The 27268-nt window shown below is 35.3% G+C and overlaps 1 long non-coding RNA gene across 1 annotated transcript; it reads left to right on the top strand.

Annotated features, from left to right (window-relative positions):
* Positions 1–931: 931 nt before the first annotated feature.
* Positions 932–2799, top strand: LOC145017690 (uncharacterized). The gene is made up of 6 exons (XR_013666620.1): positions 932–1133; positions 1232–1328; positions 1563–1831; positions 1979–2091; positions 2185–2392; positions 2470–2799. It is a non-coding gene; the product is annotated as an uncharacterized LOC145017690 (long non-coding RNA).
* Positions 2800–27268: the final 24469 nt, after the last annotated feature.

Raw genomic sequence — 27268 nt, 5'->3', positions numbered from 1 at the left:
CCTTAAATATTTTTATTCATGTTATGTATTACTTGATTAAACTTATAACAATGAAAAGAAATTTAATACACAATCCATTCATATATTTTGCATCAAGTATTATATATTATATATGAAAATATTTAATATCAAAGTTGATGAATAAAGATTTCAAAAGTAAAAAATGAACAATAAATATGAGACATAGATAGTAATATTTTAATATATTTGTCATCATTTCAAATAAGTAAGAAACTATATAGCTAGAAAAATAAAAAGATATTTGATTTCTCTTTGGTTAGTGATGTAAGTCATATGATATATTTACCATCATATAATTTTTTGTAAAACTGGATGTATTTTTACATTCTCAATTATATCATATGCCTTATATAGTGTTAGTATTGTGATCAATATACATTCAAATCATTATATTTTGACCATTTATGCGGTTTAATTTAACTATATATTTTTTTTCGGTCAATGAAAGATATCCGTTTTTAAAAAAGTTCTCGTTAAGACCACCATGACCTAAATTTCTAGTTTAGCAAATGTTAAAACTAACATAGCTTCTTATTTACATATATGACATTATATGTATTCTATGAAATACCTTATTGTTATCTTTAATGATTTCTCATTTCTGGTATAGCACGTTATACATATACAAATATACAATGTAGGTATCATTTTAGAAAGTTATATGTTTTTTTAGGAAATATATACAATGACACTTAGGTTAATGGGAAGTCTTGTCAATTTTAACACCGGCTAAACCAAAAATAAGGGGTGAGAGTGGGGATTTCTATCAAAATAGGTGGCTTTCATTGAATAAAATAAAATATAATAGTCAAAACCAAAATATTGTGACTTGTATGTATATGGTCCAAATACTTGTATTAATACTAGCTCAAGGTGTGTAGAGCATAAAATCCATAGGCGAAGGGTCTTTCCTGGACAGTATAAACATGATGAAATGAAACAACCGAAATATATTCTGGTTGGTTTGTCATCGGCGAAAATCGGCAATCGGCGTTTAATGGCAATACCAGTAACCATTTGGGCAAGAATCAAAAAACGATGCATACGATCCACTTGGGCAAGAATCAAAAAACGATGCATACGATCCACTAATATTTGCTTCCTGTCAAACCGTAAATATCGATGATCCTATGTTTTGATCATAATCAATTTCCTCCTTTATTCCGCTGTATCTATATCTGTACACGTTAAAAAAATCGATTTGTTGTAGGGTTGTTTTGAGGATGGGATTGAGTAAAACCGAAATTAATCTGAAAAGATTGCTAGCAGCTGCTCCACAACAACAAAACAAAGTGAAACTTGTGCATGTAAGTCGTCTAAACTTCGATAATATTTTCTTGCTTATCCACTTTTCAGTTTACATCTTCAGAAACCTCGAGATTTGTTGATTCGGAACTGCTTATGTAAATTTGTAAATCTTGTTTGTGACATAATTGTGTTTGTCACCTGTTTGATTAAATGTCTCTGTAATCAAGATTTGAACGCCACCGATAACATCTCACATTGTGGAATGTGGAGCTAATTCGATGGGTATCTTGCAGTATGTTGCTACTTTACGCGAACAGTTGGAACAACTCGCCACAGAGCAAACTCCAGAAGGACTACCCAGGCATGGTTTCTTTAATTTTCTCTTTAATTCACCTTTGCATGTGTATTTGTGAATGGATAGATGTTATGGTGTCCAAGAACTCCACAAAATGCTTGATAAGGTTATGGTTTTTCCTCTTGTGCCCATAGACTTTCAAAAGCTATAGTGAATGATTACTCGGAGAAAATTGAAGTCCTTGCAGCCAAGCTGGCTATCCCTGTGGTAAGTATGTTTGTATATGTTACAATACATATAGTTTTTAAAATACTCCAGATGATACAATCTACATAATCATATATATATATATATATATATATATATATATATATATATATATATATATATATATATATATAACAATTTTGGCAGCTGGAGAGTGTACAAACGCCTGAACTGAGAGTGAAAACATGCGTTAAAGAAAACAACAGTAAAAAAGAAGAAGAAAGTATTAGCCTTTCACCAGGGTTGAGAAGAAGACTAGTGTAAGCAGAAATTAGAGAAATGACAATATTTCTGAATTAGTGAATTTAGGTTTTATCTCATATGATTTTGGATCTTGTTGAATTCATTTTCAGGCCTTCTTCTGGTGAACATAGAAGCCAAGATAGTTGTGAATCATCATCTGGTTCATCATCACCTGTTAAATTGGATGCTACAGCACAAGCACATGTCACAAAACACAGGAAACTTCAAGAAGATTTGACAGATGAAATGGTGGATTTGGCACGACAGCTCAAAGAGAGAAGTCTTTTGATGAACAAATCCATACAAAATACTGAAAGAGTAAGTTTTTTTCACATTTGTATATTGACCATTGACCATTGACTATTTGTTTGGTGGGATTTTACTTTTGAGTGCAGATTCTTGATTCGACTGAAAAAGCAGTGGAGCATAGCCTGGCAAGCACAGGACAAGCGAATACACAGGCTATGGCTGTATACACACAGACTTCCAACACCTCATGCTTCACGTGGTTTCTCATGTTTTTAATGACGTGTATTTTCGTCATGGTGGTTCTTCTTATCAAGCTCACTTAACCAGATAAACTTTACAATTATTTTACATGAATTGGTCATATTGTATATAATAAAATCAACTAGTTCTATAGATTCGTATATTACCCGGGTCATTGAATGCCTATCTAAAATAGTATGAGATGTGATTTTATTATCAACTTGTTCTCTTCAAGATTCATGATTGAGGATTATGAAGAATTTACGGACTTAAATGAATCTTGTTCTCTTCGTTTTTTTTATAACAACCAACAATATATAAAAAAGAAACGACAATAGCAAGAAGCTAGAGCATAAAATCAATTACAAAGTGTTCATATGGTTTTTTAATCAATTAACCCCAAAAAAAGTTACCATTCATGTTAAAGTACCAAAGGAAAGAAAGTTCTCTAATGGAATCGACAATTTCCTTCTTAATAAATTTTTTGAGAAAAGTACAATGGTGATTTTGTACATTAACCATTTTAACAATGTACAATACATCATGTTTTTTAAATAATCTAACGAACTTATTAATTTTTATCATTATGACTAAAATCCACAATAAATGATGAAAAGAATGTTACAATAAATGATAAAACCTTACTATATGTATATAATTTTCTACTTTTTTTTTTAGTTAACCCCATTACGAACGTAAAACCAGAAATAAAAATTACAAAGTTGGTTAGCAAGCAAACTTTTTAAATATTGGGTGTGTAATTTCAAAATCTTAAAAGTTTGGTTGGTTGGTTTGTCATAAAAGAATTTTGGTCCTGTGTAAAAAAACTGAAACTAAAAAGGACCAAATTGTATTAATGGACCAGCCGAGAATCGAACCCTAGTATGTACCGTGGCAAGATACTATTCTACCACTAGACCACTAGTGCTAGATGTTTTTAGTGCCATATATATATATATATATTCTATAAAGATAAACACTTAATGATATTCCACGTTTATTGAGAACAATACATTTTTAATTATATTTTATATTTCATTTGATAAAACGTGTCAAATTTGTTATTTATTGAGTTCTTTTATAGGAAATAGTGATGGAAACATCAAATTTAAGTTCCAATGGTCTATTTTCATACTTATATTTTTATGGTTTAGTGTAGTGATATTTTTTATGTAAAACTTATTACAATCGAGAAAATTTAATATGTTATGATTGATTTAAGTTTGCACGGTTGAATCTTATTCAAGACACACTTTGTATGTATTTTGTTGGAAAGTTGATATTATATCATAACCAATTAGTTTGTTGTTTTTTCCCAATTGGTTATTAAAGATTTTTTTGCAATTAGTTAATTAATTTATAAAGCTTGTGTTAATTACACCACTTTTAGCAAGGCAATATGATAAACATGTATACTTATTGACATGCTAATTAAAAATAACACAAATCTCAAATACTCTCCAGATTCTATCATCCCTCTACAAAATCTCCCTCTCCTTCCGTCACATTCTCTGCCACTTCGATTTCCTTTACAAGCACATGTATGGACAAGAATCTATATGTTTCCTTTACCTCTCATTTTTATACTTTAAAGACTCTTATACCGTACACGTAAAGAAGCAAATGGAAATAAATAAATTAGGGTAGGTGAGATGTGGTGACTTATCATTGTGGTTGTGTATAAAATACAAACACCTCACCCCACTCTACAATGCACCCTCAACACCTCATAGCCTTGGTTAAAATGTTTTCTGTACTATTGTCGTTAACTATGATCAACGATGGAGTTTCGTTGAGATCAAGTCATGTTTGTTTAGCAGGATATTTATATTGAGGGAGTTATGACTAGGGCTGGTCTTATGCTTCTATTTGTTAAGGTAGGGATTAGGGCCCCAAATTATAACGGGCCCCATTTAATTCCAATAGACTCTTCTATCCATCTATTTACGCCCCAAAAAAATCATGCTGCAATTCTAAAGACTACAATCACACCAACATTAAAGATGATTAAACTTCTCGCTGCTTTCGACTAAAACATGCTAACATTCCGTTTTTTGTCCATTCTCAGACTTGATTCAGACCTTCTTCTAATCTAATCCAATTCATTCTTCCACTATTCCACTGTTGTCGACTGAATCGCTATTGTTCTACTTCTCACTGCTGTTCTAGCCTCTCGGTTTCTCCACAACAATCGATTCTTCATTTAATTTGAAACGGTAATGTGCTTGACTAACGACTGCTTGTATTATCCCTTTTGACTTTCGATTTTCCTATTGTCTTATTATGTAATTAGGGTTAAATAATAGCCGATTAGCTTAAAGCCTGGAACCAGTGTTCTAAAAATCTCAATTGATATTGTTGATTAATGGAATAATGGTCGCCAAGCCAATAAGCTTTGTCCCACTACTTCAAATCTTCAATTTGCTTTATTTGGTAAATCATTCCTCAAAAAGATTGATGCTTTTTAGCTCTTGGCTTGGTTGATTGACCCCAAACTCCAAACTCTAATACATGGAAACTTCTGCATCAGTACTACAAAACTGAATTATGATGGAAGGTATCCATAGAACAGAATGATAGAACAAGTTTTTTGATTAAACATGCGATATTTGATTTGAATTATGTGGTTTGGCCTCAATATTTGGTTTTGTTTTTAATGAGATTCTTGTTAGACATCTAGTTATGTAATGTCTTTTGATTAAAACACAATGTTTTATAAAATATATTCACAAAAAACATATACATAAAAAAAATTAACTCCGCCATTTGTAAACTCAAAGGGCTCCAAATTTTTGGTTCGCTTAGAACCCCCAAACTGGTTGAACTCGCCCTGATTATGACTAGGATCCACCACAACCACGATTACTTAACATCAATGTTCTACATAACGTAAGGTGTGACTTGGCGGCAATGTCAAACTAGCTTCAAGTTTTTTTTGAGTCGTGGTGAGCCACGTCATTTGTAAAACGAGACTTACAACCATTGTCAACCTATGAATTTAATTTTGACCGTGTCATTTTTATGGAAGTAAATGTAGTTTTTCGGTAAGGATTTGTTCTCTTTTTCTCTGATCTATTATTTGGTGGTGGTGTTTAAAAAAAAGTTATGTGAATTGAACTATGAATGAATGTATTAAACTCTGAATATAATGTAAGTTAAACAATGAATGTATTAAATTATAAATAATGCAAATTAAATGTGACTTTACTTGTAGTTATAATCTTTTGTGTATTTATGTGTGTTTTATTAGTAACGTGAATGTTTTTTTATTTAATTTTCCATGATGAATGGTGTATATATTTAAACACATCTCTCTCTCTCCTGTGTGTGTGTATATATATATATATATATATATATATATATATATATATATATATTTGTACACATCTCTCTTTTCCTCTCTCTTTCTTTGTGTGTGCGTGTGTGTATATATATATATATATATATATATATTGGCGGACATAAAATATTTTAGTAGGGTGGCACTCAAAAAAATTTCTGATCAAATCTAAATTAGCAGTGGAACTCGTATTTTAAGCCGGTGCACCTAATAGAAAAAAAAATTACACTACCTGTCAGAATCGGAGCAGTGGCCCGGGACCCCCCGACAGTGGCGGATATGTGTGGTGTTCGGGGGGAGGGGGGGGGGTTCCGGGCTACTACTCCGTTTTGGTCTGTTAGTGTAAAAAAATCATATTGCATATCGGCTTCAAATACGAAGGACACTACTATTTTAGAGACCCAAAAAAATATGACAATGTGTAAGTGTAACAAATGCGAGCCCAAAACAATTAAGAGAATTAGCCTAAAAGTAAATAAAATATTAGCCTAACAGCTCAATTCCATTGTGTATAGGCAGCAAATCAAGAAAAGGAAGCAACATCGATCGATCGTTGTTACCGGAAAAAAATCATGCATTGCCCTTCTGTGAAAGTTGCGATGTAGGAATCCAGGAACCCCCCCCCCCCCCCCCCACCCCCAAGGTCCAAGTATTTCAATTTTGCTTGGCTCTCTCTTCAAACCTACAAATACAATGAAACAATTTATATATATATATATATATATATATATATATATATATATATATATATATATATATATATATATATATATATTAGGTTTATGAAATTATTCTAACTAGTTGCTTTTTTCGGTTGAAATTTTTTATTGCTTAGGTGAACTTAGTAGTTGTTTACCTTGAAATTAATTGTTTACTTGTAATTTTTAACTTGTTTTTAGAATGTTAGATACTTAGATAGTTATATTGTTAGACTTGTTTTCCATTTAATTGTTGGATAATTGGATGGATTACTTGTTTGATATTGAATTGTCAGGATAAAATTGAGTCTTTTTTTGGAAGAACAATCATCAATAAATCAAGTGTTAGAGAATCCTCCAAAAGGTCATGCTCCAATGACTTAAGTTTTGAAGGATCCTTTAAAAGACCATGTCCTTCTAGTCAATCATTTCCTTCAGTTTCTAATGTAAATCCACAACCTACAACTACTCTAATTACAAGTGTTGAATTGAATGATCTTCTAAAAAACCCGGGTGTTAGACCAAAGATTACAAATTACAATCCAAATCAAAAAGATGAAATAGGGAAGGCATATTTGCTTCAAGGACCTTGTCAACCAAGGGATCATACATTCCCTTCAAAGAAAATAGATACAAAAGAAAGACGTTATGTTGTTAAGTGGTTTGATGACTTTGATTGATTAGAATATAGCATAAAATAGAATGGTGGTTGTTGAGACCAACAAAATAAATAACATTATATCTTGTACACTAAAATAGTGTATAGTGGTAAAGGGATCGTATCCATATATATTGTTTTAATTTGTTATTTCTATAAAATCTTGTCATACAAATACTTGTGAAACTAAAATAAGTATAAAAATAGGGGGTGTATTGAAATATTTGAAAGAAAACTAGAGTTAAACCAATATTTAGAGAGCACAATTAAACAAAACCAAGAACTTGATGTAAAATCAATAATAGAAAGATGGTTGACTTAAGGTTTCATCACTTGAACATTTGGTAAATATATTATTAGAATCCAAAGTGCAATTGTTGTCCTAAATCTCAAATTTTGTTATAGTAATCCAAGAAGCTTGAGATTACCTAAACTTTTCTTAGTTATTAAAATACCTAGAGAAGCTCATAACATGTTTCCTTACTTAAATTCACAATTTCCATTAAGCATGTAATTAGAGAAAATTAACTAGCATTAAGAACAAAAAGTCACCATATCTAAGAGGATTCAAATGCTTTCACTACCATGTTGGATAAAATATTTTTGTGATTGTGTGAAGTGAAAACTAACACAAGAATCACTTTCCACTTTCTAATTTAAGGATTCATTACTTGATCAAGAATTAGCCAACTAACCACTACAAATACATTTAAACTCATGCATAAAAACATACAAGTAGCAAGAAGATGTTAAAATATTAAACATTCTCACAAAGATTCAAGAACAAGTTCATGAAGTTCTTTAACATTCAACCAAACATTTAAGTGATTTCACCAAAGTCAACCAAGACTAGTTTAGCCCAACATAACTAAACTCAATCAAAATAAAGTAAAAGTTAAGAGTACCAAACATCTAGCAAGAATCAAGAGCAAAATGATGATGTTTATTATGTTCTTCAAGTGCTACAAGAACTCCAAAAATTCTAGACAATTCTCCAATTTTAGGATGTGTAGAAGTGTGCAAAAGATGCACATCAACCTTCCTCATATAGCACAAAAGATGAATTCCACGAAATGCCACTGCAGGCTTGTGCATTGTAACGACCGTGCTTCTGGGCTAAGCACTAAAGATGATGTAATAGTTTAGGTTAACCTTTATAACTCGTTTTAAAGTAATAAAGAGGAATTATGTGAATATTATGTGAATTATGTGTTTATTTACTTAATTATTATGATTTAATGAATTAATGATAAAAATAAGCGTCAAAAATAAATATTATATAATCTCGGTATCTAAGAATGAAGTTGTAGTGGTTGAAACAAGGATTCTAGAGATATAAAGAGTACTCTAAATTTACGCCCAACGTACTAGTTAAATTAGCAGTACGCCCCGCGTACTAGTTAAATTAGCAGTACGCCCCGCGTACTCTAAATTTACGCCCAACGTAACCCGATGGTTCAGCCCCTATAAATAGTGATCGATGCCATCCGGATTTTTATTACAAAATTCCAATTTATCACCCTATACTTTCTTCTAATTTGCAAAAAATCACCCCTGAGCCTAGAATATTATCCTAACATCATAAACAAGCCCGAAGATCTTGTGAAAAAGAGTTATCGAGCCGAAAATCTGCCCACGCGAAGCTCAGTTTTTGAGAAAACACCCCAATTTCATCTATAAAGATTATTTTAAGAGACGAGGTGTTGCCCAGTTATCGTCTTAACAAGTGAGTGTGTAGTCACTTTCACCTTACACATAGATATGAAGTATTTTATATAAAATACGTGATATGTGTAATTATATTGTTTGTTTATTTGAGATGAGTGTTGAATGAATGTTTTATAAAGGTTTTAAAATTACTTAAACTGTATATGTATTTTTATCTACAAATATGTTGGGTATAACATGGGAAGATGAAATAGGTGTTGTGTGTTAAAATGATGAGATGCCTCAATATTGTTGTTGTTTCAGTCATCTGACGGAGTATAGATGATGACCACAAACTTTTCTAGACAGTTCATTAGAACGCTAGCAGGCTCGCAACCTATAGGTGTTTGTGAACTTAGTGTTCAATGGTATACTCCATTCCCCACATGATTGCCTTATTTGACATAAATTGTTGAGGAATCCCCTAAAGCAGTGTTGTCACCCCGATGAAAATTCTTAGACTAGGTCCCTCAAGAAAGGTTTTTAGGGACGTAAAGTGAGAATAACGAGAACGAGTAATCAGGGTTATAGTTGTTTGATGAAATTAATAAATTTATTTATTTGTGGGTTGAAAACCCTATATGCTCACCAGGCTCTCAAGCCTGACCCACTCAGCTTTTTATATTACAGGTAGTGGACATAGAACATAATTTGCAGGTTGAAGAGGGATTTTTGGATTATAGGCAGTAGTTGTAAATAATTGTTGTAAGGCTTATAATATACTGTTTATGCTTTTGGTCTGTATCGGAACATGACATCCCGGGGTTTTGTTATATAATGAAAATATATTTCTTTAAGAAATACTTTGATAAATTTTTATTATATTTTGTTTAGGGAACAAATTTCGCAATATCTTTTAGAAAATTACTCTGATTTTATTTTAAAAGCCTAAACTAAATCTATTTTTTCTGGCCGTGAAATTTGGGGATGTCATAGTTGGTATCACAACATTAGTTTAAGCGAACTACGAATTTGTAGGATTTCTAGACTTAAACTTAAAATGCTAAGCGATGATTATGAGATGAGTGTCCACCCTATTTTAGACACGAGCACTAGTATATTTTAGGAAAGTTACCTAAAATGATTTTATGTGCTAAATGTTATATGTTTGCCATATATGCCATTATTTGTTCAGATCTATGGTTTGTTGCCGACCCAATCTAGAAACATTATGTGTTTAGGATTCTAAACGTACGGCTACGATATTAGAACTAGCATGTAAACGTTTCGGAGTGATAAGGAGAATTTAAATATCTATTGTGAATGAAGACCTAAATTCGCCTTATTTGTTGTATAGATCAAAATGGCAAGTACCCAAAGTGGATTTGGAAATGCAAACGGAAACAAGAATCAACAACCTCAACCCCAAGTGCTCGAGCAAGTACATGTTGTAGCAGCTGCACCTGAGCCAATGATAATGTTTGGGGTACAAGCAATGATGCAAATGATGTTGGATCGCAAAATGGAGGAGACAAGACGATTACTGCAACATAATACATAAGAAACTACGATGCCTGTTGAACAGCCCGAATTCATGAAGGGCAGTCAGAAGGAGGGAACTACAGTGGGACTGTTAGTCAAGCCAACCCACCGATAGTTAAATGAAACAACCAGGATGGAGGAAATGATGGACGTGGATGCAAATACAAGGATTTCATGGCATCCAAACCATCGTGTCTATCCGGAAGCCCGACACCGGTGGAAGTCATGAATTGGATCTCCGAAATGGAGACTATGTTTGAGAGTTGTGAATGCAACAATAGACAGAAGACAACTCTCACAATTCCTTTGTTAAAATCTGGAGTATTAAGCTGGTGGAAAGTACTAGCTGATTCGATGCTTAAGGGAGAAGCTAGCAAGATGTGATAGGAAGATTTCCTGGTGCAACTGAAGATGAAATACTGGTCTGAGCAGGATCTTTTGGAAATCAAAAATGAGTTTCGGAATCTGAAGAAAGGAAGTTTGAGCGTCACTGAGTACGCTACTAGTTTTATGGAAAAGATGAAGCTTGTTCCATATTTAGTTCCAAATGAACTCTACAAGGTCAACAAGTTTTCCCACGGATTACCAGCGAACTTTGGTCCAATGGTCAAGCAACCAACCACTCTAAAATCCGCCATCTAGGCTGCTAAGAATGTTGAAACCCAGATCAGGGAGAAAGGTCTGGAGAGGGAAGAGGTTAGAGAGAAAATAAAATTTGATGGATCTTCAAGGTCCAACAAGAAAAGTAAATTCTTGAAGTCTGGTTCGAGAGGAGGAGGAGGCGAAGCAAAGTGGTGTGAGAAGTGCAAGAAGAAGCACTTTGGGAAATGTGATGAGGAGGTCACTTGTTTTAAATGTGGAAAGACAGGGCACTACGCTAGCAAGTGCACAACCAAAAAAAGGGTGTGATATGGATGTCATGAAGAAGGGAGCATTTTGAAGGATTGCCCAACGAAGAAGGATGTAGCAAAACCTAGGGGCTGTTTGTTTTTTGTGTGAAGATCTGCGCAATCACTTTTGTCTGCGCTGCGCAGACAACGCGCTGACATATGCCCTCGCAAATTGTTTGTTTTTTGGAAGTGCGCAGATCAGAAAACGTTTGCGCGAGGTCTTCCTGGTGCAGACATGGGCCACTGTCTTCAAAGGTCTTCAGACCTCATTTTCACCTAAACCAAAAACAAAAAAAACATGGGCCACCGTGCAGTTTCTTTTTTCTTTCTTTTTTTGTTAAAAATGTATTTTTAATGTTTATGACATGAAATTAAGTTTAAAAATTCAATTTATTTTAACAGTCTGCAGACGTTAAAAACAAACAGTCTTCTTATTGCAGACTGCAGACATTTGGTCCACCTCTTCTGCCGCAGAGGCTTGCAGATGTGGTCCGCAGACTACAGACATTTTGACTTCAAAAAAATAAACAACACCCTAATCTCCCACCAAAGCCAAAAGCCAGATCTTTCCAGATGACATTAGAAGCCGCAAAAGATGCAGCGGATGTTGCCTCGGGTACCTTTCTTGTAAATGGATTGTCTTCCAATTTATTGTTTGATTCCGGAGCGAATTACTCCTTTATATCACATAAATTTGGTGAAATACCATCATTGCCTATAGAAAAGCTAGATGATGCCCTAATTGTAGAGGTTGCTAGTGGCAGATTCGTACCTGTTAGCGATTGTATTAAGAACATTGCCATCAACTTAAATGAAAACAAATTCCAAGAGAAGCCATTACCCATTGTGTTAAATGGTTTCGGCATCATTCTGGGGATGGATTGGCTTAGTGCCAATGATGCCGAAATACTATGCAAGAAAAAGATAGTAAGGGTAAACCCGCCTGAAAAAGAATCATTTATGGTGTACAGAGACAAGCACAAAGTGAATTCTAGAATCATTTCCTTGATGAAGGCCATCAAATGTTTGTCTAAAGGAAGAACATCATACCTGGCATTCATGATCGATGCTAAGAAAGAGAAAAAGGAGATGCAAAGCATACCAGTGGTGTGTGACTATCCGGAAGTCTTTCTCGAAAATCTTCCTGGATTGCCCCCTGATAGACAAGTGGAGTTTAGAATAGACTTGTTACCAGGAACAACACCAATAGCAAAAGCACCATATCGATTAGCACCTACAGAGACAAAGGATCATATTTCACAACTTCAGGAGTTGTTGAACAATGGTTTCATTAGACCTAGTTCATCACCCTGGGGAGCTCCAATGTTATTCGGAAAGAAGAAAGATGGGAGCATGAGAATACGCATAGATTACAGAGAGTTGAATAAGGTAACAATAAAGAACAAATACCTGTTGCTAAGGATTGATGACATGTTTGATCAGTTGCAAGGATTGAATTATTTCTCGAAGGTTGATCTTAGGTCAGGATATCATCAGCTAAATGTGAGAGAGCAGGATATTAAGAAGACTGCATTCAGAACAAGATATGGACACTATGAGTTTTTAGTTATGTCGTTTGGACTAACCAATGCTCCAGCAACCTTCATAGATTTGATGGGTTTGTAAACCATTCCTAGATAAATCCTTGATAGTGTTCATAGATGGCATTCTGATTTACTCGAAAATCCAGGAGGAGCATGGCAGACACTTGCGAGAAGTATTTGAAGTATTAAAGAAGGAGAAGCTGTATGTGAAGTTCTCCAAATGTGATTTTTGGATTTAAGAAGTCCAATTTTTGGGTCACATGGTTAACCAATAAGGGATTATGGTTGACCTAACTAAGATTGAAGTTATAACGAAATGGCAACAACCAAAAATCCACATGAAGATCCGAAGCTTTCTAGGATTAGTGGATATTACCGAACGTTTATTCAAGGCTTCAAGAAGTCCAATTATTGGGTCATGTGGTTAACCAAGAAGCGATTATGGTTGACCCAGCTAAGATTGAAGTTATAAAGAAGTGGGAACAACCAAAAATCCCCACGGAGATACGAAGCTTTCTAGGATTAGTGGATATTACCGAAGGTCTATCCAAGGCTTTTCTTCGATAGATGCCCCATTAACAACTTTGACCTACAAAGGAGCTACTTATGCTTGGAGTGAGAAGCATAAGGAAGCATTCGAGAAGCTAAAGAATAAATTATGTGAAGCACCGATTCTTTCTCTACCTGATGGAATTGAAGACTTCGTAGTGTATAACGATGCTTTGGGAGTCGGGTTGGGATGTGTTCTAACTCAAAGAGAAAATATGATAGCATATGCATCTCAACAATTAAAAGAACATGAAAAGAACTACCCCACTCATGATCTGAAGTTGGCAGCGGTAGTATTTGACCTAAAGATATGGAGGAATTATCTTTATGACACAAAATGCAAACTATTCACTGATCATAAGAGTCTTCAGTATCTCTTTAATCAGAAGGAATTGAATATGATACAATGACGCTGGCTAGAGTTGCTCAAGGACTACAACTGTGAGATACTTACCACCCTGGTAAAGCAAATGTTATCGCTGATGCTCTTTGTCGGAAGGTAACCCTTGAAAAGAAAAGGCCAAGAGCGTTAAGAATTGAAGTTGTCTCAAAAATTATGGAAAGCGTAAAGAAAGCTCAGGAGGAAGCTTCAGAGAAAAATGACCGAAAAGAAGAATGTTTGGGCAAAACGTTAGTGTTTGATATAAACGGTCAAGGACTAAAGGTATTCCAAGATAGGATTTGGATACCTAATATGGGAGGAATAAGAGATCTTCTGATGGAAGAAGCTCATAAGACCATGTACTCGATTCATCCCGACAGCACAAAAATGTATAGGGATCTGAAACCCTATTACTAGTGGCCAACGATGAAGCTTGATGTTGCAAAGTATATGGCCGAGTGTGTGAAGTGTGCGAGGGTTAAGGCGCAACATCAGAAACCGTATGGGAGTTTAGAACCTTTACCTGTACGCATGGGTAAATGGGAAAACATCACCACGGATTTTGTGACTAAACTGCCCAAAGCGAAAAGCGGTCATGACATGATTTGGGCGATTGTTGATCGGTTTACTAAAAGTGCACATTTCATAGCAACCAATGAGAAATTATCTATGGATAAACTTGCTAATGCTTATGTGAAAGAGATAGTGAGACTTCACGGTGTTCCTTTAACGATTGTATCAGATCGTGATAGTCGCTTCACGTCAAGGTTTTGGAGAAGTCTACAAGAGGAATTGAGTACAAAATTGTGTTTAAGTACAACTTACCATCCACAAACCGATGGTCAGAGCGAACAAACAATTCAAACATTTGAGGATATGCTACGAGCATGTACCTTGGAATTCCAAGGTAACTGGGATGAACATTTACCTTTGGTAGAATTCTCCTATAATAATAGTTTCCACTCGAGCATGAAGATGGCACCTTATCAAGCTTTGTATGGACAAAAGTGTCGAACGCCGTCATGTTGGCTCGAAACTGGAGAAAAGCAGTTTATGGGACCCGAGATAGTCGACCAGACTTCTAAAAAAGTTAAAAGTGATTAGGAAAAAATGTTAGTAGCTCAGGATCGTCAAAAGATTTATGCTAACAAGAAAAGAAAACCGATAACATTTGAAGTTGGGGATTCGGTCGTACTTAAAGTCTCACCGTGGAAGGGACTTATAAGAATTGGTAAAGGGGAAAGTTGAGTCCAAGGTTTATTGGACCGTTTAAATTTCTTCAGAGGATTGGGAACCAAGATTACAAGCTAGAACTACCAGAAGAACTAGATGGTATTCATAACACTTTCCATGTGTGTTATTTGAGGAAGTTCACGGGAGAAGTTCCCAACATAATTCCAATTTCTGAGTTATGGTTGGATGAAATCAAGAGGCTAATTGAAGAACCTGAGGCAATTTTTGACCGTAAGACGAAGAAGTTGTGACGCAAGATTATTGAATTAGTGCTTGTGCAATGGAAACATGCGAATGGGCCAATTCTCACTTGGGAAACGGAGAGTGACATGATGAGTCGCTACCACAATTGATTCTCGATATGTGATTTCGAGGACGAAATTATCCTAAGGGGGAGAGAATTGTAATGCCCGTGTTTCTAGGCTAAGCACTAAAGATGATGTAATAGTCTAGGTTAACCTTTGTAACTCGTTTTAAAATAATAAAGAGGAATTATGTGAATATTATGTGAATTATGTGCTTATTTACTTAATTATTATGATTTAGCGTCAAAAATAAATATTAGATAATCTCGTTATCTACAAATGAATTTTTAGTGTTTGAAAGAAGGATTCCAAAGATATAAAGAATACCAAAATCCGAGTTATAACAAAGAAGTTATGACTTGTCGAAGTTTCGCGACAAAACCGGCACAACACTGTATGACGTAAAAAGTGAATTTACAATAAAGTGCTTTTTAGCCTTAACGACCTAAATGAGATTCATAGTATTCTCTAAACCAAGAGTGTGTATAAAAAGAATGTCCAAATCTGACTTCGTATGAGAAAGTTATGAATTTTCTAAGATTTGGCATACCAGTATGCAGCCCGAAGCAAAACTGGAAAGTACCCAAAATAATCATAAAAAAGGAAATATGCATGAAGATTAGCTAAACTATGAATGAAATATGCTAATATAAACTATTAAAATAAGTAAATAAAATGAAACCATCAGAACAAAACATTTTGGTTATTTTGCTATGTATGTGGAGATAGGTGGGAAAACAAAATGGGCAAGATGCATTTGCTTCACATACAAGGATTTGATAGTTGGAAAAAAAATTCATTGAGAGATCATATGGGTGGTATTGATAGTTTTCATCACAAAGCAAATGAAAATTGTGATTTTTCATTGAAAGAAAAACAATCTTTAGTGCAACCTTCATTTGCTAAGTTTGACAAAACAAAGTTGTTAATGTTGAGTGAGTTGTATAAAAAAGATTTTGATGATGCGGAAAGGATGCAACTTGATGGTGAACTTAAGATATATTATCACGCTTTACATAAAGATGACCGGTTCTCTAGTTTGCAAGGAATTTCTGACCTTGTTGGCTTGATGGTGGAAATGGAGAAACATCGGCTTATCATATGGTTTATAGGTTGTTGAAGTTGGTTTTGGTTTTATCCGTCGCGACCGCAACAATTGAAAGGTGTTTTTCTACGATGAAGTTTTTGAAGACGGACTCGCATAAAAAATAAGTGATTTTTTGAACGATTCCATGATTTATTATGTTGAAAAAGAAGCCCTTATGAAAGTGAAGATCGAAGATGTAATGGGTCGGCTTCAAAAAATGTGTACCCGTAGATGTCTAATTTCAATATTAAGATATAATGGATGGGTTAACTGTATTAAATATAAAGTACAGGGACTAGTTTGCAATTATCAAATTGTTTGGTGGAAGGTTACAGAACCTCCTTGAAAGGGGTGGACGAAATCTATAGGGGAAACCCTAACGATTTCGTCCAAGGGGGGATAAGGCCTTTGCATAAGCTTAGGCCCAAGCAAAGGAACATTATGGTTTTCCCTTAACCCTATACCCCTCAGCTATATAAGGAGCCTCGTGGCACCTAAAATCGGTCACTCCTACTTTGAAGAAACCATGGGCCGATTTTGCATACCCTATTCTCTCTCTCTCCTTCAAGTTTCCTTCTTGTTAGCTTTTGGGTGTGACTCCATTAGAGGCATTACATTTGTGGTGCTAAGCTTCCAAGATAATCAAGATCAAAGGATTACCAATTGTTTGCTATAACAATTGAAAGGTATGTAACACTTAAACCCTAATTTGTTAATTTCGAAACTAGCCTCTCTCTCCTTAGGGTTCTTGTTTTGCAATTCAAAGTTATATGTTCAATAGTTAAAACATAGATCCAAAGTAGGTTGCATGTGAACTTAGGAATTTTTTTTCTAGTTTATTTGTTTTACCTAAAACCCATCAGATATGGCGTCACTATTTGTACGGGGTCCAGTGTACCATATATACGAACCACAAAAGCCTAAAGTACCTGATGGATCAGCCCAACCTTAATATGAGACAGAGGAGATGGTTGGATGTAGTGAAGGACTACGATTGTGAGATCTTATATCACCCAGGAAAGGCTAATGTGGTAGCCGATGCCTTGAGTCGCAGAGTCAAGAGCGCTTCGATTCGGGATGTGTGCATGAGGATGACAATGATGACTCTAGTCTTAGATATAATCCGAGAGGCTCAGGTGGAGGCTGTGAGACCGGAGAACCACAAGAGAGAGCGTGTGATTGGGAAGGTTTCCGAGTTTGTGACGGACAGTCATTGGCTTATGACTTTCCATGGGCGGATTTGAGTGCCCTATACAGGTAGAGCTCGTCTTGTATTGATGGAGGAGGCGCATAGATTGAGATTATCGATCCACCCAGGGGCTACTAAGATGTATTTGTACTTGAAGAGAGACTATTGGTGACCCTGTATGAAGAGGGATGTGGCAAGGGTAGTTTAGAGGTGCTTGACCTGTCGTCGGGTTAAGGCGGAGCACCTGCGTCCATATGGTCCGTTGCAACCTTTAGAGATTCCCCAGTGGAAGTGGGAACATATTTCTATGGACTTTATCACCAAGTTACCGAGGAATGCACATGGGGCTGATGCAATTTGGGTGATTGTAGACCGGCTGACGAAGAGTGCTCACTTCCTCGCTATCAGTAAGAGCTCTTCTGCAAAGATACTAGCCGGGATTTATGTGAGAGGGGTGGTAGCACGGCAAGGAGTGCCTACATCGATAGTTTCAGATCGAGACATGCGCTTTACTTCCAGGTTCTGGAAGAAATTCCATGAGGATTTGGGTACCCGTTTGCATTTCAGTACCGCATACCACCCGCAGACAGACGGGCACAAAGAACGGACGAATCAGAAGCTTGAGAACATTCTGCGTGCATATGTTATGGATTTATAAGGAAGTTGGGACACTTATTTTCCCTTAGCTGGGTTTTCTTACAACAACAACCATCATTCGAGTATTGTTATGCCTCCCTTTGAGCTTCTCTATGGGAGGAGGTGTCAGACTCCCATTTGTTAGGGAGAGGTAGGGCAGCTAGTGATGGGTGGCACTGAGATAGTGTTGAAGATGACCGAGCAGATTCAACAGGTTAGATAGAGGTTACTGACAGCCCAGAGTCGCCAAAAGAGTTACGCGGACCGGCATCGATCCGAACTAGAGTTCCAGGTTGGAGATTTTGTCCTCCTAAAGGTATCCCCATGGAAGGGGTGATCCGATTCAGGAAACGGGGCAAGCTGGGGCCCTGATACATCGGTCCTTTCAAAGTGATCGCTAGAGTAGGTAGGGTGGCCTACCGGTTAGAGCTACCAACAAAGTTGGGTCAGATTCAAAACACATTCCACGTGTCTTAGTTGAAGAAGTGTGCAGCCAATGAGATGGAAATGGTGCCATTAGATGACATTCAGGTGGATACGAACCTGGATTATATTGAGAGGACGATTGCGATTTTGAATCATAAAGTGAAGGTCTGGCGAACAAGGAGGTACCCCTGGTTCAGGTCCAGTGGCAACATCGGAATAGGTCCGAGTGCACTTGGGAGTTGGAGTCCGAGATGCGCAAGCAACATCCAGAGTTATTTTCGGAGCCTGACTTCGAGAGAGAAGTATGATTCTAGTATGGGAGAATTGTAACATCCCAAGACCAGGTATACCTTATAAACCCTTGTACTTTTGGTAATTGTCAAGTTTAGCCCTTATAGAGAAAAAGGTGGTAAATGAGTATATGGGGCGTACGCGTGTGTACGCTCAATGTACTCATGTGCGTATTATTGACGCAGAAGCCACCTAGTACACTAGGCATACCAGATGGTACATTGGTCATACTAGGTCCAGAGTGAAAACCGTATTTTTGGGGTGTGTCCCTATAGAAAGGATATGATGGCCTCATTCTTGGCCACCATCATCAGACAAACAACCCTATCAAACCCTAATCCTCATTCATTGAGCTTCTGTGTGTCCATTTGAGAGCATTTAAGTGATCTTGTGTGTTCTTGGAGTGAAGAAGGAGCTTTGAAGAAGAAGGAGTCGGAGTCCAAACTGTAGATCTGAGCATATATGTGTTGGGAGCTTCATTTGGAGGCATAAAGCTCAAAGCTTTCTCACTCTTTTATTTTGTGCATCATGTTAGACCATTTTAGGGTTTTGGTCCCAAAGTTGGATGCTTTATGAGAGATCGAGCTCCAAAGACTATAAGCAGCTCCTTTGAGTGTCTTTAGCGGTATAGTGTCATAAAAATCGAGACTTGGACGTTTGAATCAACCCATGCATGAGATATGAGCATTTTGAGATAAGAGAATGAGAGTTTTGGGTGTTTGTGACTTTATCATCCATGCAAAGGCTTAAATTCATTGACTTTATGGAGTAAGGGCCTTTAAGGAGTCCAGATCTATGATATGAGCCAAGGTCTTATATGATTAAGACCAAAAGAGTAGAAAGAGCAAAACCGGGGAGTACGCCGAGCGTAATCCCCGTACGCAGATCGTAGGGTTGAGAATCCCCAGTGTATGTGAGGTATTGGAGTACGCCCATCGTAGAGATGTTGTACATGCAACATACGTGCTACCATTGAGTTTTGGTTAACTTTTAGGGTTTGGTCAATTTGTGTCCTATTAAGGCCATAGAGGGGTAAAATGGTCTTTTACCCTTCTGTGAGTTTGAAGAAGGATTAGTCTAGCTTCTTGAGGGTCGTTATTAATTAGGGATAACTATTGTATGTGTTAGGCAGAGGCTAGACCGGTTATTCGAGTTTGAGGCTATCCGATTTCTTACGAGGTGAGTCTTCTCACTATACTTACCATGAGTGGTATATTTGTGTGACTGAGGTGTCTTACATGCTTACTTGTGTATTGTGATATGCTGCATCATGTCTTTGTGATTTATGCTGAATATTATGATTATGAGCTTATTGAGTTAGGACCAGGGGGTCCACTCGAGTTGTAGGACCGGAGGGTCTCCACTGAGACAAATTGACCAGAGGGTTGTATTGAGTTAGCCTCGAGTGGCTAATGTGATGTGTGCAGTATTTTGGGAAACTCACTAACCTTCGTGTTTACTGTGTTATGTGTTATGTGTTTCAGGCACCTATCAGGATCACAGGATGTGACATCCCCAAATTTCACGACCAGAAAAGATCAATTTAGTTTATGCTTTTAAAATAAAACTAGAGTAATTTTCCAAAAGATGTTACATAATTTGTTCCCAAAACAAAATATAATAAAAATTTATCAAAATGTTTCTTACAGAAATATATTTTCATTATATAACAAAACATTGGGATCTCATGTTCCAATACAGACCAAAAGCATAAACAGTATATTATAGGCCTTACAACAATTATTTACAACTACTACCTATAATCCAAAAATCCATCTTCAACCTCCAAATTATGCTCTTCGTCCAAATTATGCTCAACAATTTATGTCAAATAAGGCAACCATGTGTGGGATGGAGTATACCATTGAACACTAAGTTCACAAACACCTAGAGGTTGCGAGCATGCTAGCGTTCCACTGGACTGTCTGAAAAACTCCGTGGTCATCATCTATACTCCATCAGATGACTTAAACAACAACAATATTGAGGCCTCTCATCATTTTAACACACAACAAATATTTCATCTACCCATCTTATAACCAACATATTTGTAGATAAAAATACATATACAAATTAAATCATTTTAAAACCTGTATAAAACATTCATTCAACACTCATGTCAAATAAACAAAAAATATAATTACACATAGCACGTATTTTATGTAAAATGCTTCATATCTATGTGTATGGTGAAAGTGACTACACAGTCACTTGTTAAGACGATAATTGGGCAGCACCTCGCCTCTTAAAATAATCTTTTTAGATGAAACTAGGGTGTCTTCTCAAAAACTGGGTTTCACGTGGGCAGAGTTTCGGCTCGATAACTCTTTTTCTCGGGATATTCGGGTTTGTTTATGATGTTAGGATAATATTCTAGGCTTAGGGGTGATTTTTTGAAAATTAGAAGAAAGTATAGGGTGAGAGATTAGAATTTTGTAACAAAAATCCGGATGGCATCGATCACTATTTATAGTGGCTGAACCATCAGGTTACGATGGACATAAATTTAGAGTACGCGGGGCATACTACTAATTCAACTAGTACGTTGAGCGTACATCATAGTACGCGGGGCGTACTAAGGGATAACTTCGGACTCATCAAGGCTATGACACGTGGCACTCATGCAAAGGAATAGGGGAGGTGATGGACTCCGGGTCATGTACACGAGTACGCTGGGCGTACTCCCCCAGACCAACCTCTAAGTTTGTGCCCAAAACTTCAAAAATTCATAACTTTCACACGCGAACTTCGTTTTTTATGTTCTTTATATCCACGCGTAGGTATGATCGTTCTCTATAGCTTTCATTTAGACTCCGTCAACTAATTTTGAATTTATTTTTAAAGTTATATTTTTAAGAGGCTAGGACAGGAAAAGTCTGTTAAAAATTCATCACTTCTTCATCCGACGTCCGTTTTCTTTTGTCTTTTTACCATTGAACTACTATCAACAATATCTTTGATTCTCGTTTAGGTTGTTTCGACTAAAAATCACTCAATCTAAAATTCGAGTTTCGGGTTGCATACTGATATGCCAAATCTTAGAAAATTCATAACTTTCTCATACGATGTCAGATTTGGATATTCTTTTTATGCACGCTCTAGGTTTAACGAATACTGCAACTTTCATTTAGGTCGTTAAGGCTAAAAAGCACTTTATCGTAAATTCACTTTTTACGTCATATAGTGTTGTGTCGGTTCTGCCGCGAAACTTCAGTAGGTCATAACTTTTTCGTTTTAACTCGGATTTCGGTACTCTTTATATCTCTAGAATCCTTGTTTCAACCACTAAAACTTCATTCTTAGATACCGAGATTATCTGATATTTATTTTTGATGCTTATTTTTATCATTAATTCATTAAATCATAATAATTAAGTAAATAAGCACATAATTCACATAATGTTCACATGATTCCTCTTTATTACTTTAAAACGAGTTACAAATGTTAACCTAGACTATTACATCATCTTTAGTGATTATCCCAGAAACACGGGCATTACACGGGAAGACACCAACTTGATTGTACACACACCCGAGTTGAAGATATGTTTTTGGAGGATCCTGGGGTTGTGATATATTCAGTTTTGGAACATGTGTTTTGATAACTTGATATTTGTGGGATTTTTGTGATTTTGAAATGAGATAATTGTGTTTTCAAATGAAAATTTTTGTTTGAAAATTTACGGTGTTATAATTTGATTAGATTCATATAAGCACATGTGATTAGATGTATTTAATCACATATGATTAATTTGGATAAATATTTGTTTTCGTGTTCTTAGTTCAATATTTATTATCGTGTATATAATCACATGTGATTGTATGTATCTAATCACATATGATTTATATAGAAAAGATTCGTTTCTCCAAATAAAATCATATTTGATTAGAAAAATATAATCACATATGATTAAATGTATTTAATCATATATGATTAAAGTGGAAAAAAACAATTATTGAATCGAGAATGCAAAAATGAATCTTAGCCACATAAATCATATGTGATTACCTACACATAATATGAGACATAGTGTAACTCACATCCTTGAACTTGAAAATAAGCTAGCGTGAGAAAGATGGATCCTTTCCTTTTCAAGAACCTACACAACAGTTATAACATTATTTAGCTTGTTTTTTGTTGTATTACTCTTATAAAACTTATGTATATATTTTCTTATTTTCTCTTTGATTGGAGTGCTCTTTTTGGGATGTTTTCCTACCTTTCAACCCATTCTTAAATTTAGATAAAATAATATTGGTGAAGTTCCCCCTTTTATCTTTCCATAAATATAAAGATCTCGTTCTAATGACTTTTGGTTGATTTTATATTAAATTTACAAGTTAGTAACTATAAGCTGTCACTTTCTGGACCACTTAACACTTTTGGAATAAACTGTACAAATCTACAAAGAATTACATCGGTCCCTTTATATGTAGGAGACTATACATCCATATCTAACTATAGGATTTGGAATTTTAGAATTTGGAGTTCTAATGAATTTATTATGATTTTTTGAAGACAATGCATGAAATCTATGACAACATGGACCAACCTGAGAAGATTGCCAATTTTACCCCTTAAGGAGTTGCAATTTCGAAATATGATTCAAAGTTTGAAGAAACTAGACACACTAAGATTTCCATAAAAACAGGTCTCATTATTTTTAGGTGTTCTTATTGACTTGCACGAATTTTAGTAGTTGGAGGATAGATTTGGAAATTTTGATCATAAAAGCTTTTAAATCACTTTTGGTGTTCTATTAAGGACTTAATGATTAAGCCTAAACTTTATCACTTTTTATATGATTGTTGGTTACTTATTAGGATATTGAGATGTGAAATTCAATTTAACCTAAAGACCTTAATGCATGCATATTTATAGACATTCTTTATTTTGTGAACAGAATCTATTTAGTATATTAGTTCCTCCTCCGTAGCAATTAGAGAAACTTCTATAAGATGGACCAAAAAAACTGATATATTTGTATCTTCTAGTATTGATCCACCACCAAATATTTTTTTTAGAGAAAATAGAACTGGTTTAAGTCTAGTTGATGCAAAACGAATAACAAAAAGAATAAAAGATACCTACATAGATTTGTGATGCCACCGGCCACTCTTTGGCAAGCGAAATGTAATTCATCCAAAATTAAGCACTTTTTTAAGCAGATCCTTGCAAAGCTTTTTGTCATCGTCAAATCAGCCCCTACTTACTAAAAAAGTTCTAAGAGGACTTTCACCAAATAGTTGGTGTGCAACACAAAAAACTCCACCTCCATGTGAAGTATTAGTATATGATGGTCCCATTTTCATTCCAACACAAAAATTTGGTGACCAATGAAACGAGATCGGAGAGGATAAGAGAGGGGGCGGTTTTCAATGACTTGGTTTTCTGACAAGTTGATTTTGTGACCTTCTGTTTCAGATCTGGTGAAATCAAATCTCATGGCTGATGAAACAAGATGAGAGAGGATAGAAGAGGGAGGTGGTTGCCAACAAGGTGGTTTCACGACTGATTCAAGGAGGTGGTTCAGGGCAACGTTTCAAGAAGAGGAAATGCGGAGAAAGCTTATTTCTGATGAGAAGACGAGTGGAGATAGAGGGAAACGCTATATCAAGAGAAATGGAGAGGGAACAATTGGTTGATTCAACGTTGGTCCAATGATTCCGCCAACGGACAGTGACTCCGGTAATGGTCCAGTGGTCTAAGTGGGTGATGCAAGTTCAAAAGAGGCTGAGAGACGTCATAGTGGGGTGAGAGTTTTTGTATTAGTCTAATTCAAAAATGTTCTCATTTTAAAAAATGTTATATATATATATATATTAACGTAAGTTAATTTTTGCTGATAAAATTCAGTAATTTCTAGTAAACAAAATTATAAATTATATTTATATACAATATAAAAATTCTAAAAAAAAGTCATTTTGTCATCCAATGATATAATTAAATATAGAGAGAGTGTTCTTGGTGAATGTATTAATGATACAACAGTCAACAGGGTTTATTTTCTAGTCATAATTTTTTCCTAGACATTAAAACCACCATCAAAATCCCGTGTATATATTAACTTCATCCATGTTTCAGTATCGTAAAAAAATATTTAGTTTTTTTTTTAGAACGTAGTAAAAATATATTTAGTTGGCTGGGGTTATATATTTTGATTTATGATATGAAGTTGTAACAATAGAAATAATTAGCGAAATGATTGATACTTTTTAATATTAAAGGAAATGATAAATTTGTTAAATGACCATCAATTTTGGTATTTCTTGTGATTTTAATTTGCTAAATGACCACTAATTTTGTTCATTATTATGTTTACAGCTTGTAATGAACAATATTGTTTATGTACGGAGAATGTAAAAACCAAATCTTTTATGATTTCTAACTACTAAATGATTACTATAATTCTGATTTTGAAAATGAAGTCAAGCAATCTTAAAGAAAAAAGTAATAACATCCTCATTGTTGGTGATTTGTTATCATCAATGTTATTTAAGTGTAATATGATTACTTTGTTGATCAAAAATGATATTAATAAATATTAAACAAGTAAGGAAGGTGTGGAGTACACACTTGTTTAAGTTTGATCAAGTACCAAATTACACTGTCATTTAGGGGCGAAGCCCCCGAACAAACGGGGGGTCCGGGGGCAACGCCCCTGGCTGGGATCGAGCTGTTAGGTCAGCTCGAAATTTTTTTATATAGGTTATGTTACTATATAAAAAATGCATTAAAAATCCGGTTTTTTAGATAATTGTCCCATTTTGACTTTTATTCAAAATACCTGTTTTATGACCGTTTTGGTGGTTTTGTGACAATTTTCAGACAAATATCTAAATTCAGTTTTTGGTCTCTTTTCTAGTACTCATTAAATATACCCTTTCATTCTCTTTCTTTTCTCTCTGATTTTCTCTGAGTCTTATCCAATTGGAGATTTGGGAGTACCACCCAAATACTTCAATTTGAAAGTGATAATCACGATTCTCAGATTTCCAAGTGTCATTAAACCCATATATCTAACATCCATTACTTAAATCTCACCGGATTAACACCATCAAAGTGATTATTGATAATCAATTGTGATAGACACGTCAAAAACAAAATAATCTGATATTCGAATCCATAGTTGATAGTTGCAAATTAAAAACTAAAGCTATAACTATTATTTATATAAAAATATTTGGTAAAAATAGTTGTTCGCTTTTAAAATTATAAAATACATCAAAATCAAAAGTTCACAAGTTAAAATAATTTTAAAAAAACAACTTAAAAGGGAGTGGATTATAATACTTTTGTTTAAAATAAAAGTTGGTAGTACATATAAAGAAAACAAAAGTAAACATTCAACAGGAACCAATTAGGATTCCTTTTCTCTCCTTTCATTCTAATTGTTTAAAGATCTATATATACATCAATTTGAATTATCAAAGATAAGCCAAGAAAACGTTAAGAGATAAGAGCATAAGAACATGACAACTAATACATGATTTTCTTCACTCTCACTCAAGATAGAATGTGAAGATCAGGAACACCCATCTTGCCAAGTAACAGAGGAAATCGGTCAGTGCCAAGAGGTTTGGTGAACATGTCTGAAAGTTGGTCCTTGGTGCGTATCTCAGCTGATCCTTGTTGTGTATCTCAACTGGAAAAACCTCACCACATTCCATGCGTTCACGGACAAAAAAGCAATTTATTTCAACATGTTTGGTACACTAGTGGAAAACTAGATTATTGGCAATATGGCAAATAGCTTGGTTTTCACAATAAAGCTTCATGGCCTCCTTATGAGTGGCTTCCAAATCCTTTAGCAAACATCTAAGACATAAAATTTCACTAACTATAGCCGCCATGGATCGATATTTAGCTTTGGCTGAAGAGCGTGACACTACAGATTGTTTCTTTGTCTTCCTAGAAATAGGAGCACCACTGAGCATGATAAAATAACCAATTTTAGAACGCCTCGTGAAGGGGGATCCTAACCAAGCTGATTCACAATATCCAGTCAACGTTACACTAGCTGGAAGGAAGATGCTTTGACCATGTGTGGCCTTTAGATAGCGTAAGACACGAAGAGCTGCATTCTAATGAGCAAGTAGAGGAGAGGAGACAAATTGGCTTAGTGTGTTAACCGCGAATGTGATGTCGGGTTGAGTAACCTATAAATAAAGAAGCTGCCCAATGAGTTGCCTATACTTTCCTGCGTCAACCAAAAGAGACTCATCCTCAATGGTGAGACGAATATTTTGCTCCATTGGAAAAGAGCTAGGTCTGCAACCTTCTAAACA

Source organism: Lactuca saligna, chromosome 9 (genome assembly GCF_052625555.1).
Source record: "Lactuca saligna cultivar CGN05327 chromosome 9, ASM5262555v1, whole genome shotgun sequence".
In the NCBI taxonomy this organism is placed as follows: domain Eukaryota; kingdom Viridiplantae; phylum Streptophyta; class Magnoliopsida; order Asterales; family Asteraceae; genus Lactuca; species Lactuca saligna.
Note: the sequence above shows the minus strand (reverse complement) of the source record. Positions and strands in the feature narration are given on the sequence as shown.